This window comes from Schistocerca serialis, chromosome 1, assembly GCF_023864345.2.
Source record: "Schistocerca serialis cubense isolate TAMUIC-IGC-003099 chromosome 1, iqSchSeri2.2, whole genome shotgun sequence".
Classification (NCBI taxonomy): domain Eukaryota; kingdom Metazoa; phylum Arthropoda; class Insecta; order Orthoptera; family Acrididae; genus Schistocerca; species Schistocerca serialis.
In genome coordinates this window covers 398917770-398933321 of record NC_064638.1, presented here as the reverse complement: position 1 = coordinate 398933321, position 15552 = coordinate 398917770, and the positions used below count along the sequence as shown (strand labels likewise).

Sequence of the window (15552 nt, the reverse complement as noted above, 5' to 3'; positions counted from 1 at the left end):
GACTAGTATTTAATGAATTATTTTTATTAACAGCTATATTTAAATACTTGTTAGTTAACATTTTCTCAATTTTCTAATAAATATATAAGTGAAACAAAACATCTTTAAAAGTTGCGCATAGTGAAAAATTGAAGGGGGGCAGTGATAAAGCGGTCTTTTGAGCGTCCGAGAGAAAGGTAAGTAAAAACAGCGGTCGGTCGGTCGGCCGGCCTCACTCACTCAGAAGCACACGGAAATATACGGCTTGCAAGGCAAGAAACGAAGTATACACTAAGATGGTATCTGTTCTTTCTGACATGTCGCCGCGAGTAATGAGTATAATGAACGGGGGCACTACGAATGTAGTGTGGGACAATACGTTGAGAATGTAGGTTTCGCGGGAGGCGTGCCGGAGATAAATCCCTGCAGTCGCGCTATCCTCTGTGTCCTCGGTGGCTCAGATGGATAGAGCGTCTGCCATGTATGCAGGAGATCCCGGGTTCGAGTCCCGGTCGGGGCAACCATTTTCATCTGTCCCCGTTGATGTATGTCAACGCCTGTAAGCAGCTAAGGGTGTTCATTTCATTTCATTGTAATTTCAAGAAACGAAGTGTTGGGGGATCAGGCTTTAAGAAAGGAACGCGCCTCATTTCCATTAGCGACCACCAGGAGCCAGGCGGCAGTGAGTCGGCAGGCGCCGCAAATACCGGCGGCCCGAGTGCGGTCTCGTGATCGCCACCAGTGCGGCCACGGCGCGGCGCGGCCCAGAATACGCAGCCCGCTATCACATGATGCTGACGCAAGGCGGCCACGCCCTCCTCTATACCTGTGTGCTCGCGGCCAGAAATCTCGCCCCCCGAGGCGCCACGCCTACTTGCCGCATCGAGGCGAGGCACAGCGAAACAGTGCTAACGTTGGTTATTTTTGTAGGCCATCCTCTTAAAGGTAACCCCGTCATCAACCGAAAGCTTGCTTGGGCACCACAGCGCTTCACTATGCATACCCCTATAGCAGGTGGGGTGCGCGGCCAGTTACGGGAAGAACCAAAAATTAACGCAGATTGCAAATCACGCAACTCGGCATTTTTCACGTTAAGAAACTTTTATTAAGGTGAAAGAAGGGGTAAATGACACATAAAAATTCTAGGGCTCACCAGGGATCGGACCCCCATGTTTTTGGATCCGTAGTGTGGCACTAGATCACTGAGCCACCCTCTTGTCCACTCAACTTACATCTTTACTTTACACTACCACTTTTAAGAATCCGGACGTAACTGAATGTTCTGAATAGGAGAAAAAATATGAAATCATCTGGTGGAAGCCCACCTCTGCCATCCAAAGGTTCCTCAATTCTTTATTGGCTTAATGTCCACTTAATTAATCAAATATAATCAACAGGTTTTTACAACACTCCTCGCAAAGGAACTTGTTTCATTTCTTGGAAGATGCCAGAGGAATGTGACGAGTCTCGATAGGCTTTTACACAAACATCGCTAACCTAGAATGAGATTTTTCACTCTGCAGCGGAGTGTGCGCTGATATGAAACTCTCCTGCGAGAGCTTCTGTGAAGTTCGGAAGGTAGGCGACGAGGTACTGGCAGAAGTAAAGCGGTGAGGATGGGTCGTGAGTCGTGCTTGGGTAGCTCAGTCGGTAGAGCACTTGCCCGTGAAAGGCAAAGGTCCCGAGTTCGAGTCTCAGTCCGGCACACAGTTTTAATCTGCCAGGAAGTTTCATCGCTAACCTACTTTTCAAACAAATTTTGTGCACTTCAAGTTGGCGCACCATCTTGATGAAAGCAGTAAACCAATGTTGAAAACTGTAAACTTCCACGGCCGGAAATGACACGATTAATAAAATGTTCCGGTCTATTATGCCGTGTTCGAATAGATTTCACATTTAAACCCAACGTTTCGTCTCCATTCGCACCCTGGCTCGCTTCTGACTACAGCACTATTCTGTTAAAACGTGTTTCTGCGCAGTGGCATGACGTCAAATGTTTTAAATATCGCAGCGCAATAGGCCGTTGTCGATTGCCGACGTCCGCTGTCGCTATCACCCCACGGTGGAAGACTAGTAGACATCCTCTTCAGGACCGGGATCCAGACCCCATTAAATGTCACGCCCTCCTCCTTTCTACTGCAGTTCCTGGGGTGTTTAAAATCTCTATGGTCTTTCGTGGTATCCGCTTGTGGCTGCCAGCACTTGAGCCGTATCAAAATGAATGTGGTGATCTCTTGGCTGCGAAGTATTTTTCACAACAGCTGATCTGTTATCTCCCTTCTTCTACACTTACTCTTGTGCTTCTAGTTGTTTTTTGACCGTTCTTTTTGCAGTAACCACTTACACCTCCCCACAACTACACGGAATCCTTCATTATTTTTTTCAGCGGTTTGGGAGCATCCTTGGACATTTTTAGATGATTTCTTATCTTCCTGATGGTTTTGCAGATTATCGCGATGTTCCGTGGATTTTTATTTTCCAAGATTTTTCCTAAGCGGTCAGTAACGCCTTTAATGAAAAGGAAAAAACTTTCGATTTCACAGATGCTTGTGCCTTGCTATGATTTTTGCACGGTCCCCTCAACACTCTTTGTAGGTCATTCGGATGCCGGTGGTGGATAGTATTTTCACTGACGGTATTTCGCTGGCGAGATATGGTGGGGTAAAGTTCCTAATCTCCAGACTTCTCGTCAATATCTTGGATTAAGTTTCAAACCTCTCCGCAGTGTGGGTCATTAAGGCAGGGTACGTGGCACTGTTGATGGTGATCTGCACGTCGGATGGGGACGTTGAGCTTGGCGGCCCCCTTGGTGCTATTCGAGAGGACTAGGCTACGTGCTGGCACCTGGTTTAAGGCTCTCCCTGCATCACCACCATCACTAAACGCAACATCACGATATATACGCATCTATTACACCCAACAAATACACATACGATACACCTCTCACATATTGGTAATGAAGGGGGTCACTGTGCTCGAGGAGTAAACCCCTTTCCGGCTACGCGGCTAAAAAACTACCCCTTGGGGCCTACCCATCAAATATGCCACATGTCCTTACATTTTATCAAGTTTAGTATCACCTCCTTTACTGCGGCTTAGTAAGTGACTACTGGAAGACGAAAGACACACAGTCCAGAGAAAATGGAATCTTTCCTTTAACTTATTCTTGTACCCTGGAAAATGTGCGCTCTCGTGAACAAACACTCTCTAAAGGTGCACCACACTTGAGGCAACCTGTAAGGATACAAGGGACACTACAGTTTGCCGCCGTCTGCGCCACTTGAATATCACCGTTCTGTCCGAACACGAGACATACGAACGAGAACTATGATTAATTCTTGCCAAATCACAATCCCATTTGTAAATTTTATGAATAGATCATGATCTTAGAGTACAAAAGGATGGTTTTCAGCAGTAGTTCCTATAATGATGCGCGAGAGAGAAAAAGAAATCAATAATCTCGTGTGCTACATTCGGGATATCTTTTTTTTTTTCTTTCGAAATAATAAATAATTCAAATTAAATTTTACACTTAAACGACTGAAAAACGGTGGCAACCAATTCTCTACAGCATGCACTTAGTAATGGAAGTTTTGCACACACACACACACACACACACACACACCAGTTTTCCTCATGTTGCGTCTGTACTGGCGTCAATAAACGTACCGTGGGAAATAAGCTGTCCGCGGATCTATCCCAACGATTTACGTTTGCTGAATGGAGGGAGACATTCAATAAGCTAGAATTTCCTCGAGTCAGAACGATGGTATTGGAACAATGCTCTGCCAGGTGCTCACGTGATGCCAGATGCGACGCGTAAGCGGACTCCGAAGTATTTCGTAACGCACGGCCACGAAACATCGCAGCCGCATCTCACAAAGCTGTCAACGAGGCATCCCTGAACTTATTTTGGCCGCTGGCAGCTACGATGTTGGTCTTGGCAGTTCATGACTGACAGAGCGCGCTCGCGGCATTACACGACTCGCATGGCAGGCACGAGGTTTTGAGAACAGCCGGAAACAAGTCACTGTTTTCCCTTACCTTAAAAGCGGCCGCGAAGCTGGTACATCACAACCACCTTGTCCTCTCTACCCTTTCCCCCCAACGGGAAGATCACGCGGCATTTTCTCATGGCGAAGAACTTCCGCGGAATAGTGCAATGTAGCAACGATCTTAATCCAAGTCTAAAACAAATTCTACTCAATTTTTTGAAAGAGTAACTCACGCACGAAGGAGGCTGCGTCAAAGACCCTTGACCATGTCATTCTTAGGTTCTCCTACTCTGTTTGCGACCACAGTGAAGCAGGACTAAAAGGAGAGGAGAGGAGAGGAGAGGAAAGGATTTAAATAAAAAAAACAAGCGCGGTTCGTCATGGGTTCCTTTTATAAGTGTGAGAGTTTTTGCCGAATACAGCGGGAGATGCTACAATGCTGGTGTCCACCAAGAAAACTATCATTCTCAAAACTTTTAGAAACACGTTTATCTCCCATAGACATACCGCGTGATTACTCCACCGTTAAGTTGGTTACGGCTAAGGCGTAGACACATGTGTTCTTTCCACGCACCTAATGCGAACGGCCCTGAAGAAGACCTCTATTTTTACACTCGACTACTAAACCACATCAGTCCAAAATGTTGCGAGACGGATTTTATTCCTGGCGTATAAGCGACATGAGCCCAGTAACCGTGTCAGCTTGAACCAACAACCTAACAGACATTTAATGTTTTCATCAGGCGAGAACCAACACCCGCTAAGCACTTTAGAAACTGCATTCTAACGATCAGCTGTTTTATTTAACCTACTTATCCTCTACCGGTTTCGGGTCATAGAACCTCATCACTGGATGCAAGGTAAAACAGAACAGTTAAAAACATATTCCATTCTCCTTTAAGCTGATACAACATCAGCCAGTGACAACCTTGTGTTGTATCAGCTTAAAAGGAAAATAGTATAAGTTTTTAACTGTTCTGCTTTACATTACATCCAGTGACGATGATCTATGATCGAAACGGGTAGATAACATATAGGTTAAATGAAACAGCTGATAGCTAGAATGCATTTTCTAAAAAAAAACTAAACAGGCGTCTCTTCCAAAAAAAAAGGCTCTGAGCACTATGGGACTTAATATCTTTGGTCATCAGTCCCCTAGAACTTAGAACTACTTAAACCTAACTAACCTAAGGACATCACACACATCCATGCCCGAGGCAGTATTCGAACCTGCGACCGTAGCAGTCGCGTCTCTTCCACCAATCAGCTACGAAGATGTAGTGTTAAGTCAACTTCATTATGTCACAAACCTCAATGTAGCAAAAAATCTCTAAATCAAGTATTAATAACATTTTTCCGAATTTTTTAAAGAAGAGAAAAGTGTGTGTGTTAAGTTTGTCCCGCACAGCTTGACTATCGAACAAAAACGACTCGTGGACGCCTGCCGCAGCTTTATTGAAAAGAAAAACATAAGACAGTTCTTCTTAAAAAATCGTCACGGGCGAAGAAAAAAAAAAGGGGGGGGGGTGGTGAAGAGACTTGCTGTTGTTAACAAGATCCTACCACGAAACGACACAGTGCACAATGGGTCCCTTACGGTACGGCAAGACCGAAGACAATGTGACGAGCGGATTCAACAATATCCCAAAAAGAGGAATTTTCTAAGAGTTTTACAGCCACCTTAACTCTTCCTTTTTTTATATTAATCCAGTTTGCAGACTTTTAGGATTGACTTACTGTGTGACGGTGAGGAAGGTTACTAACAGCCTATAGACGGTCCATTTCGCTGAAGCTTAACTAGAACCAACTAAGGCTTCCCTTGGTAAGTTGTGGGTTTCGGCTTTGGATTAAAAAAATGCGCCATTCTGCTTACTCAGATACTTTTGCTGATGTAAGTAATATATATTTTGAGACTACGCTAAATCGTACGAAGTCAGCGGAAAAAAAAAATATTAATGACAAGGTTGCATGAAAGTGAGGCCCTCGTGGTAACAGCAGAGTTTCGCGCGAGGCCTCATAATACCGCCGCTATATTTTCTCTGTCAGGCATCTGGCACCAAACTATGAACGCGAGGAGAGTGGCTCCGTTCAGGAATAGACTCTGTTGCGACAGCAGAACACAACTCCGGAACAATCAAAAGGCGCAGAGCTATGCCTAATATATTAAACCAATATGCAACTGCAGTGTAGTCTGCGCTAGGGTCCCAACACCTGTAATACTAGCAGATGCAAATGTAACTGCTGATTTCATGTTAGATTATGGGTCACCGACAACTAGTACATTTGCTTAGAGTTCTGTCTATATTACTTAATTAATCGATAGAGTTTGGACTAAAATCCTTCATAAATACGAATGTACAATGCGGATACAATGTATATCAACCGAACTCAATTAATAAGAAACGAACAATAAATACTATGGCACCTTGTGAGATGTGTCCCACTTCGCCTGTTTCTTAAATCATTAGTCATTTCAGCAACTACAGGAACTAACTTAGTATGGGTCATGTACACTCAAATACCTCTACAGGCTGAAACCTAGAACAATCTACGATCTTGTAAACAAAATCATATCTGACACGTGATCGAGCGTACCGTACACAAATACAGTGAAACAGCGTCTCCACTAACGTTTCACAGCATAAAAATTATAATTAACTAGAAATTAATTCGTTTACTCGTTTTATTCCCGTATTGGAATAATCTCAATCTCCTTTTGAAACAAAAAGTCATGACGCAAAGATCCGTGCTTTCAAAACATCACAACCTCTTTGCGCTAGAAATATCCGCAACAGACGGGTAAGATCCTTGCATGATTATACAGTATCCATTTACATCGTGCGCACTTTTAAAAAGTCTGAATAACCAACCTTTGCAGCTCGGACGGCTGCGAGATGTTCAGGAAGAACGTCAATCTAATCTACATCTACATTTATACTCCGCAAGCCACCCAACGGTGTGTGGCGGAGGGCACTTTACGTGCCACTGTCATTACCTCCCTTTCCTGTTCCAGTCGATTATTATCATTATTATTATTATTATTATTATTATTATTATTATTATTATTTAGGGCGCACAACTACAATGTTCCAGTCGCGTACGGTTCGCGCGGGAAGAACGACTGCCGGAAAGCCTCCGTGCGCGCTCTAATCTCTCTAATTTTACATTCGTGATCTCCTCGGGAGGTATAAGTAGGGGGAAGCAATATATTCGATACCTCATCCAGAAACGCACCCTCGCGAAACCTGGACAGCAAGCTACACCGCGATGCAGAGCGTCTCTCTTGCAGAGTCTGCCACTTGAGTTTGCTAAACATCTCCGTAACGCTATCACGCTTACCAAATAACCCTTTGACGAAACGCACCGCTCTTCTTTGGATCTTCTCTGTCTCCTCTGTCAAGCCGACCTGGTACGGATCCCACACTGATGAGCAATACTCAAGTATAGATCGAACGAGTGTTTTGTAAGCCACCTCCTTTGTAGATGGACTACACTTTCTGAGGACTCTTCCAATGAATCTCAACCTGGCACCCACCTTACCAACAATTAATTTTATATGATCATTCCACTTCAAATCGTTCCGTGCGCATACTCCCAGATATTTTACAGAAGTAACTGTTACCAGTGTTTGTTCCGCTATCATATAATCATACAATAAAGGATCCTTCTTTATATGTATTCGCAATACATTACATTTGCCTATGTTAAGGGTCAGTTGCCACTCCCTGCACCAATTGCCTATCCGCTGCAGATCTTCCTGCGTTTCGCTGCAATTTTCTAATGCTGCACCTTCTCTGTATACTACAGCATCATCCGCGAAAAGCCGCATGTAACTTCCGACACTATCTACTAGATCATTTATACATATTGTGAAAAGCATTGGTCCCATAACACTCCCCTGTGGCACGCCAGAGGTTACTTTAACGTCTGTAGACGTCTCTCCATTGAGAACAACATGCTGTGTTCTGTTTGCTAAAAACTCTTCAATCCAGCCACACAGCTGGTCTGATATTCCGTAGGCTCTTACTTTATCAGGCGACAGTGCAGAACTGTATCGAACGCCTTCCAGAAGTCAAGGAAAACGGCATCTACCTGGGAGCCTGTGTCTAATATTTTCTGGGTCTCATGAACAAATAAAGCGAGTTGGGTCTCACACGATCGCTGTTTCCGGAATCCATGTTGATTCCTACAGAGTAGATTCTGGGTTTCCAGAAATTACATGATACGCGAGCAAAAAACATGTTCTAAAATTCTACTACAGATCGACGTCACAGATATAAGCGTATAGTTTTGCGCATCTGCTTGATGGCCCTTCTTGAAAACTGGGACTACCTGTGCTCTTTTCCAATCATTTGGAACCTTCCGTTCCTCTTAGAGACTTGTGGTACACGGCTGTTAGAAGGGGGGCAAGTTCTTTCGCGTACTCTGTGTAGAATCGAATTGGTATCCCGTCAGGTCCAGTGGACTTTCCTCTGTTGAGTGATTTAAGTTGCTTTTCTATTCCTTGGACACTTATTTCGATGTCAGCCATTTTTTCGTTCGTGCGAGGATTTAGAGAAGGAAGTGCAGTGCGGTCTTCCTCTGTGAAACAGCTTTGGAAAAATGTGTTTAGTATTTCAGCTTTACGTGTGTCATCCTCTGTTTCAATACCATCATCATCCCGGAGTGTCTGGATATGCTGTGGAAGGAACCAACAGGGATGTGAGCCGTACCGAATCCAGTGACGTGGCCAGTTGCGCCGCTAGGTTTCTCGGTTAAGGATCCATGAAGCGAACAGCCCGATCGAGCTGGTCCCTCAGATTTTCGACCGGGTGTAAACCCGGGGATTTTGGTGGCTAGGGGACTATGGTAAACTCATCCTGGTGCTCTTCGAACCACGCACGTACTCTGCGAGCTGTGTGACATTTTGTATTGTCCTGCTGGTAGATGCCATATTACCGATGAAAAACAAACTGCGTTTAAGAGTGGACGTGGTATCCAAGGATAAATGTATACTTGTTTTGATCCATTGTGCTTCCAGAACAACGAAATCACCCAGGGAATGTGGCGAAACCATAACGTGTGGCGTCGCAACTAGTGCGCGATCGCCCATTTGACTATTAAAAGCTTTACTTCAGAATGTATGTGGGCTGCAATGTAATCCGGTAGAGTATTATACGGGCAGTAACGGACGATTTGTGTCCTGCAGACTGACGTGACGACCATCTGTTGCAGCTGCACGTGTGAAAGCAGTGGAGTAGCGCTGGAAGGCCGCTTACATTATACGAAACTAAAAATATTAATAACTAATAAAGGAATAACCTGAGGAACGTCATATTTGATGCACAACCTTCTGTTGTGAAAACAAACAATATGTCAAAGTCTGAGATCAAAAATAGTTGTGTTTTGGAAGTTAGTAAAATTCCATAAAAAACGTAATTTTCCAACAGTCAAGAATTTAAATGAATACAGTGATGTAATAGTTCACCTTCAGTGACTATGTACGATGATCTGATAACACTTTCAGTGTTCATATATAAATTTGGAAAGTTTTTAGTTTCAGAAAACCTCTGACTTGTCTATAATAATAATTTCAAGAATTCAAAGTAAATATGTGTATTGTGTGATAGGGTGCGTGTGAGTATGTGGGACGATCGGCATTATTAAAAATCATTCATGTAATTCTCTACAGGAACTGGCAAGTGTTCCAACTCACGTGGGAACGAATCCACTAGTGGTTCCCCTACTAGTGAATGTCGGATGTCCAAGTATGTATGTTTATGTATAAGACAACCAGAACATTCGCGACTACATAATAAATTTCCAGATGTAGAGTAAAGCTTATAGTTCATTTTGTTTTGTTTATTTAATTAGAGAGTTTTGTGTTACTTAATTTGATGACGTCAATGAGCCTAGAGAAGTGGTTGGTGCTTGCTAGATTTTGGCGCGAGCCGGGCCTTAGAAGTGAGTTCTCATTGGTCGTAAGTGCTGACAGCCAATGAGAAGCGAGACGGTTGGCCACCTAGCGAGGAGATATAGTTTTGAGTAGTGGGAGAGTGAGAAGAGAGTGGCAAGCTAGCTTTGAGTGGAGGCGGTTATGTTGGATGTGACTTTTCGCATTATGTGTAAGATGAAGTCTTGGGATGACTTCCGCGTTATGGTCCAGTGTTAATGGTATCTGGTAGTGACCAGAAACTGTTTATGAAAACTTTAGAGTGTTGTGATAATTCGTTCCGACGAAAATCGCGAGTGAACTTTGAATTATATAGCGTGGCGGTACCGAGTATATTCTTACTGAGTATTTTATGGCGAGCATAAACTTTTACTGAAGAGAACCACTGAATATCGTGTGCAGAAGTAATTGGCCGATCATTGACGGTGTTACAAGTAATTGGTTTCGGAATTTGGGAAGGTAAAAGTTCTGGCTGTTTTAGGTATGGTGATAACTGTGAGCAGAAACTTTAGTAATTTTCGTAAATGTGGGCTGATGATCTTGCTTAACGGCAATAAAGATCTATTAAAGGTTTAAATTTAAACTTCATCTTTAAAGTACGAGTGACATCCCCTTTCCGAATCATTTCTTTAAAGTACATAGACAATTTTCAGCAAATTTTACTTATAGCGGCCTCCGGCGTGTAGCTATGAGGTTACAGTTTCCTTAACACTGCTTATCTGTGATCTCGTAAGTAGCTGCAGTCAGGAGTTTACGTGCGAAGATCCACCACCTCTGTAAAGAGGTAGGTGAACAAAAACTATAAAAGAAATTGCATTGCAGCAGCAACGTTAATCCGTCGCAATTGGTGCATCGCAACGCACGCACGTAAAATCCATCGCACGCTCCCTCCTGCAGCCTGGACCCTTCCGACGATTGCCGCAGGGTGTAAGCTTGCAGACGTTTCACGCCCAACACGCCAATGGCCATCTGTCCAACGGAGCATAAACCGTGATTCATCTGAATAGGCCACTTGTCGCCTCTCAGTAGACGTCCAGTTGCGATATTGGCATCCAAATTGTAGCCTCCGTCGCCGATGAACAGCAGTCAGCATGGGCGCATGAACCAGCCGCCTGCTACGGAGGTCCATAAGCAGCAGCTTTCACTGAACGGTCGTTGAGGAGACACTGTTGGTAGCTCCTTCGTTCACTTGACTGGTCAGTTGCCCGACAGTTGAACGTCTATTCGCCCGTACACATCTCCGCAACCTTCGTTTACTCCTGTCACCTATGGCCCGTGGTGCACCACAGTGGCCTCGGCGCCTGTTTACGAAGTACGGTATACTTCAACCACGGCGGAACGCAAACAGCCCTTTCGAAAATGCTTCCACCCTTGGCTCTAAAGCTAATGATCATGCCCTTCTGGGCATCAGATAAATCGCCTCGTTTCCGGATTACGTAAGCCGGTCGTAGTGGCCGTGCGGTTCTGGGCGCTACAGTCTGGAACCGAGCGACCGCTACGGTCGCAGGTTCGAATCCTGCTTCGGGCATGGATGCGTGTGATGTCCTTAAGTTAGTTAGGTTTAATTAGTTCTAAGTTCTAGGCGACTGATGACCTTAGAAGTTAAGTCGCATAGTGCTTGAGCCATTTTGAACCTTGTTGAAGCACTTTGTTGTCCGTCTGTTAAGACCCGCTTTCTGAGAAACGGGTAGAGATATCAAATTGGAAGTTACATCACATACTGAGGTCTACGGTGCCTTTTTCGCAGAAAAATTAAGCTTTTAAGTCAGTGCAATCAAAAGATACAGCCATTTATGTTCAAAAAAATGGTTCAAATGTCTCTGAGCACTATGGGACTCAACATCTGAGGTCATAAGTCCCCTAGACTTAGAACTACTTAAACCTAACTAACCTAAGGAGATCACACACATCCATGCCCGAGGCAGGATTCGAACATGCGACCGTAGCGGTCGCGCGGTTCCGGACTGAAGCGCCTAGAACCGCTTGACCACCGCGGCCGGCAGCCATTTATGTCACATATTTTGATAACTGCAAAGTCGCCCATCAAAACCTATAGTGTACTTCCTATTGACATAAAATAAGTCGCGAAAGTACACAAAAAATTTAAATTTAAAACTAAAACGTTCTCGAAAGTTTTGGTATTCGTCCCAGTATAGATGAATTGTTTAGTACAGGAACCTCGGAGTGCGAGTTCTCATCGCATCCTGACAACTTTTTAGATTCTTCCAGAAACATTGTAAGACTCAACATACGCTTCAGTGTCGATTTCTTTTAATCATATTTTTAATATTCAATCAACGCTGAGAACTTTAGAGAACAACTCAGCTGAATTAACATTTAAAAATTCTACACTGTATATACGAGCACTAGAGCAGAGCTGTATCACTGGTCTACTTTCAGAAGAGTGAAATATTGCCCAATGTAAATTCTAAAATATTTGGTTTTGAGATCCAACTTTGGCTAAAATCCAGTGTTAGCAAACACAACATTGAAATAGACTTTCGTGTAAACGTACAAAACGGGCGGCCACACATCGAAAACTAGAGCGATTCTAGTCACGTAAGGAGAAACATGGTACAAGCGCACTTCTGTCTCAGCTGATTTTAGTGCCACCCCATAACTTGCTACTTCTTGGTGAAGCAACAGATTACAACCATTATAATTCAAATCAGTTTTTCTTTGTGCCTTACGTTTGACGGAGCGAAACTCGTGCCGGAACAGCATCTGGTTTAGCGGCCCAAAGAAGAATTTTCTAAAAAATTCTGTCAGCATTTGCCAACTCGAGACTTTACTTACTTTGTTAACACATGTACACACTGAAGTCTATGTAAACGGAGTGACATCTGACGAGAACCAGCCTTATGTAAGGAAGCATTCCGACATATGACAAGAATCAACAACAGAAGACCTCGCTGCGCACGTCATCCCAAAAGCCTGCCAGAACTACTTTCGCTGTTTCCTGAGGTGCCTGCTAGCGATTGTTCATACGGGTCTCCAACAGATGGTTGCATGAAGGTATATGAAAATTCACAGGTTGAAAACACTGCTTCTGTTTGAAAAGTACAACCCCCGTGTCTTACTGCAACGTCTGGTATCCCACTTTTGATGAAGAATGTAAATTTAACCGAGAAAATGCGCGTTGAAGCGAAACACCTCCTACCGCCTGAAACATGCGCCGCTACGTGAGCTGAACGTCAGTGGCTACCAAAAACCGGATTAAGCGCCTCACAAGTGAAATAGCGGCTTTTAAATTATGAATTCGATTCTTTCTTCTTTTTATTTTGCGTCACTGTACCAAGCAAATTGCACTAAAAGGTAACTCAAGTACACGAAATACAGTGAATGGTACAGGCCGTCCCAGGAGGAATGGTCAACATTCAGGGATACGACAAGAACGATCATTCTAAGCAAAAAGTCTCGTAAACATTGGCCCTAAAATGCGTGCCTTTAAGGGCTACAAGCATTTCCTCAGGTTCGACACTGTGAAACATATCTCTTCTACTGAACAAGAATGAACTTCAGGATCCATGTTTACTACACTTTTTTTCTTGTTTTGGTCCTTACTACCACCTCTCAAAATGTGGAAGGCGTGTATACTGGACATTTTTGCTTCGATTGTTCCTCTCATATCCCTGAATATTGACCAATCCCCCTGGGACACGATATAGATGTATAGTACCTTAATTGTCTGTTCTGAATTTAGTCGATTTCGAATCTAGCTAGTCTACAGGTTAACGCTATGCACATTATGCTTCGTTCCAGCCATATACGGCTGGGCGTCAATTCAACGGCGCCTTCGATGCTCAAAGGGTTGCTTATCCGATTCAGGGTGTATGTCATGTTTTCATTAATTGATGCTACGAATTTCCTACCGGATAATGGACCCAAGGAAGTAATTTCTAATAACAGTCAGCATTTGTCGAATCAGACTTTGCTTGTTCTGTTAACACCTGTTCAGAAACAGTTGTTGTTTAAATACTTTAAGAAACTGAATACAATTGTCATTCGCAGTGGGACCGATGAATTCTCTGTCCGGTCCCCTCCCTCAAATCAACCAACCAATCAATCATTCGTAGTTATTCCACCTCTGATTAGCGCTCTGATGGATTGAGAAAGGTATTAATGGAAAATCTTATTAGAATGTTTACATGTATAAGCAGCAGTCAAATGAAACACAGACTGACTAACGAGCATGGAGCGGAAGTTGGTAATGCACGTGTGTGTATAGAAGTGCCCTTTATTGGGAATCAGCAACGAACAGCGCGAACGTTCACAGCTGTGCCATTTATTAGACGTGCTCGACGTGAGATCAGCGAGTCGTGTATGCGTCCGACTTCACTATGGAAGCTAGGAAAGATGAACAGCGAGGTGTAGAGCGGTTTTTGAGTGCGGATGGGGTATCAAGAAGTGAAATTTATGCCGGATGTCTGCTGTGTGTGGCGAACACAATATGATACGTGCGCATGTTTGCGTGGAATAAACGGTTTTGATAAGATCGGGCGTCACTGAAAGACAGCAGTCGGCCCGGTGAAGCTCATCATGTCATTTCCCCTTCTGTCACTGCTGCGATGGATGCTGCCGTCAGACGTGATCGACGGCGGAAGGTGGAAGACGTTCGGCCTATGTTAGATATCAGTCATGCTACCGCTCATTCCATCATAAGAAAGCATCTGTAGTTTCGAAAAATCTATGCGCAGTGGCTTCCCCACAGCCCGAAGAACAGAATGTCGGTATATCTGCAGCACCTGGAACGGTATTATGATGAAGAATATTGTTTCTGTCCTGTATTGTCACCGAAGATTAAACGCGGCATTATGTTTTCGAGCTGGAGAGCACGCGCCAGAACTAACAGCGGAAGCACATGGATTCACTCCCTCCGAAAAAAATCTAAACCCTTGAGCGCCAGCTCAAGTCATGATGACCTTTCTTCTTAGGCCGCAACGGTTCGCTGCTCATTGACTTTCTGGAACAATTACAGCACAGCGGTAGGTGGTCACTTTGCACAGAATGAAGAGCGCCATCGAGCCGAAACGCCTAGAAATGTTGATGGATGGCATCATAATGTTGCAGGATAATAGGTTGCAGAAATTTCGCCGGGAAGCCCTTACACATCCTCACCCACAGTCCCGGTCTCTCCCCATCCGATTTCCATATTTTTGGAGCCCTGAAAAAAGATATTCGTGGCCGTCTATTTGCTTCGGACGAAGAGTTGCACACCTGGTTCCGTAGGCAACAGCGAACGTTTTTCCATGAAGGCAATGACCATCTTGCCTCAGAGTGGGATACACGTATTAACAGATATGGCGATTAGTTGAAATAATAACTTACTTAGTTTTTTCCATTTGTGTCGGTTTCATTTTACTACCCATTACAGTAATGGAACATTTAACCCGACGGTTAGCTTCAACATACAGGATGAAAAATTAATCATTGCCCAACCAAGGAACATGTCCATATCTTCCTCTGTTCTGCAAGAAGGAAAGAAGATAAAACTAAAACCAGTCGATGACTAGGTCATTGGAAAGGGAGCCTTGCTCAGTGACCCTGCTCACCCGGCCACTTACACAGATTACGATGGAGCCTGTTGCAACTTCGCATACTTCACATGCGCAAAGAACAGAAACTAAAGTCGTGATATACATGCGG

At 44.0% G+C, this 15552-nt stretch overlaps 1 protein-coding gene and 1 non-coding gene across 4 annotated transcripts in view; one reads left to right on the top strand and one right to left on the bottom strand.

Annotated features, from left to right (window-relative positions):
- LOC126471774 (protein similar) overlaps positions 1–15552 on the bottom strand; it is a 723501-nt gene that overhangs the window by 191366 nt on the left and 516583 nt on the right. The window lies entirely within an intron of this gene.
- Positions 426–499, top strand: Trnat-ugu (transfer RNA threonine (anticodon UGU)). The gene has a single exon. It is a non-coding gene; the product is annotated as a tRNA-Thr (tRNA).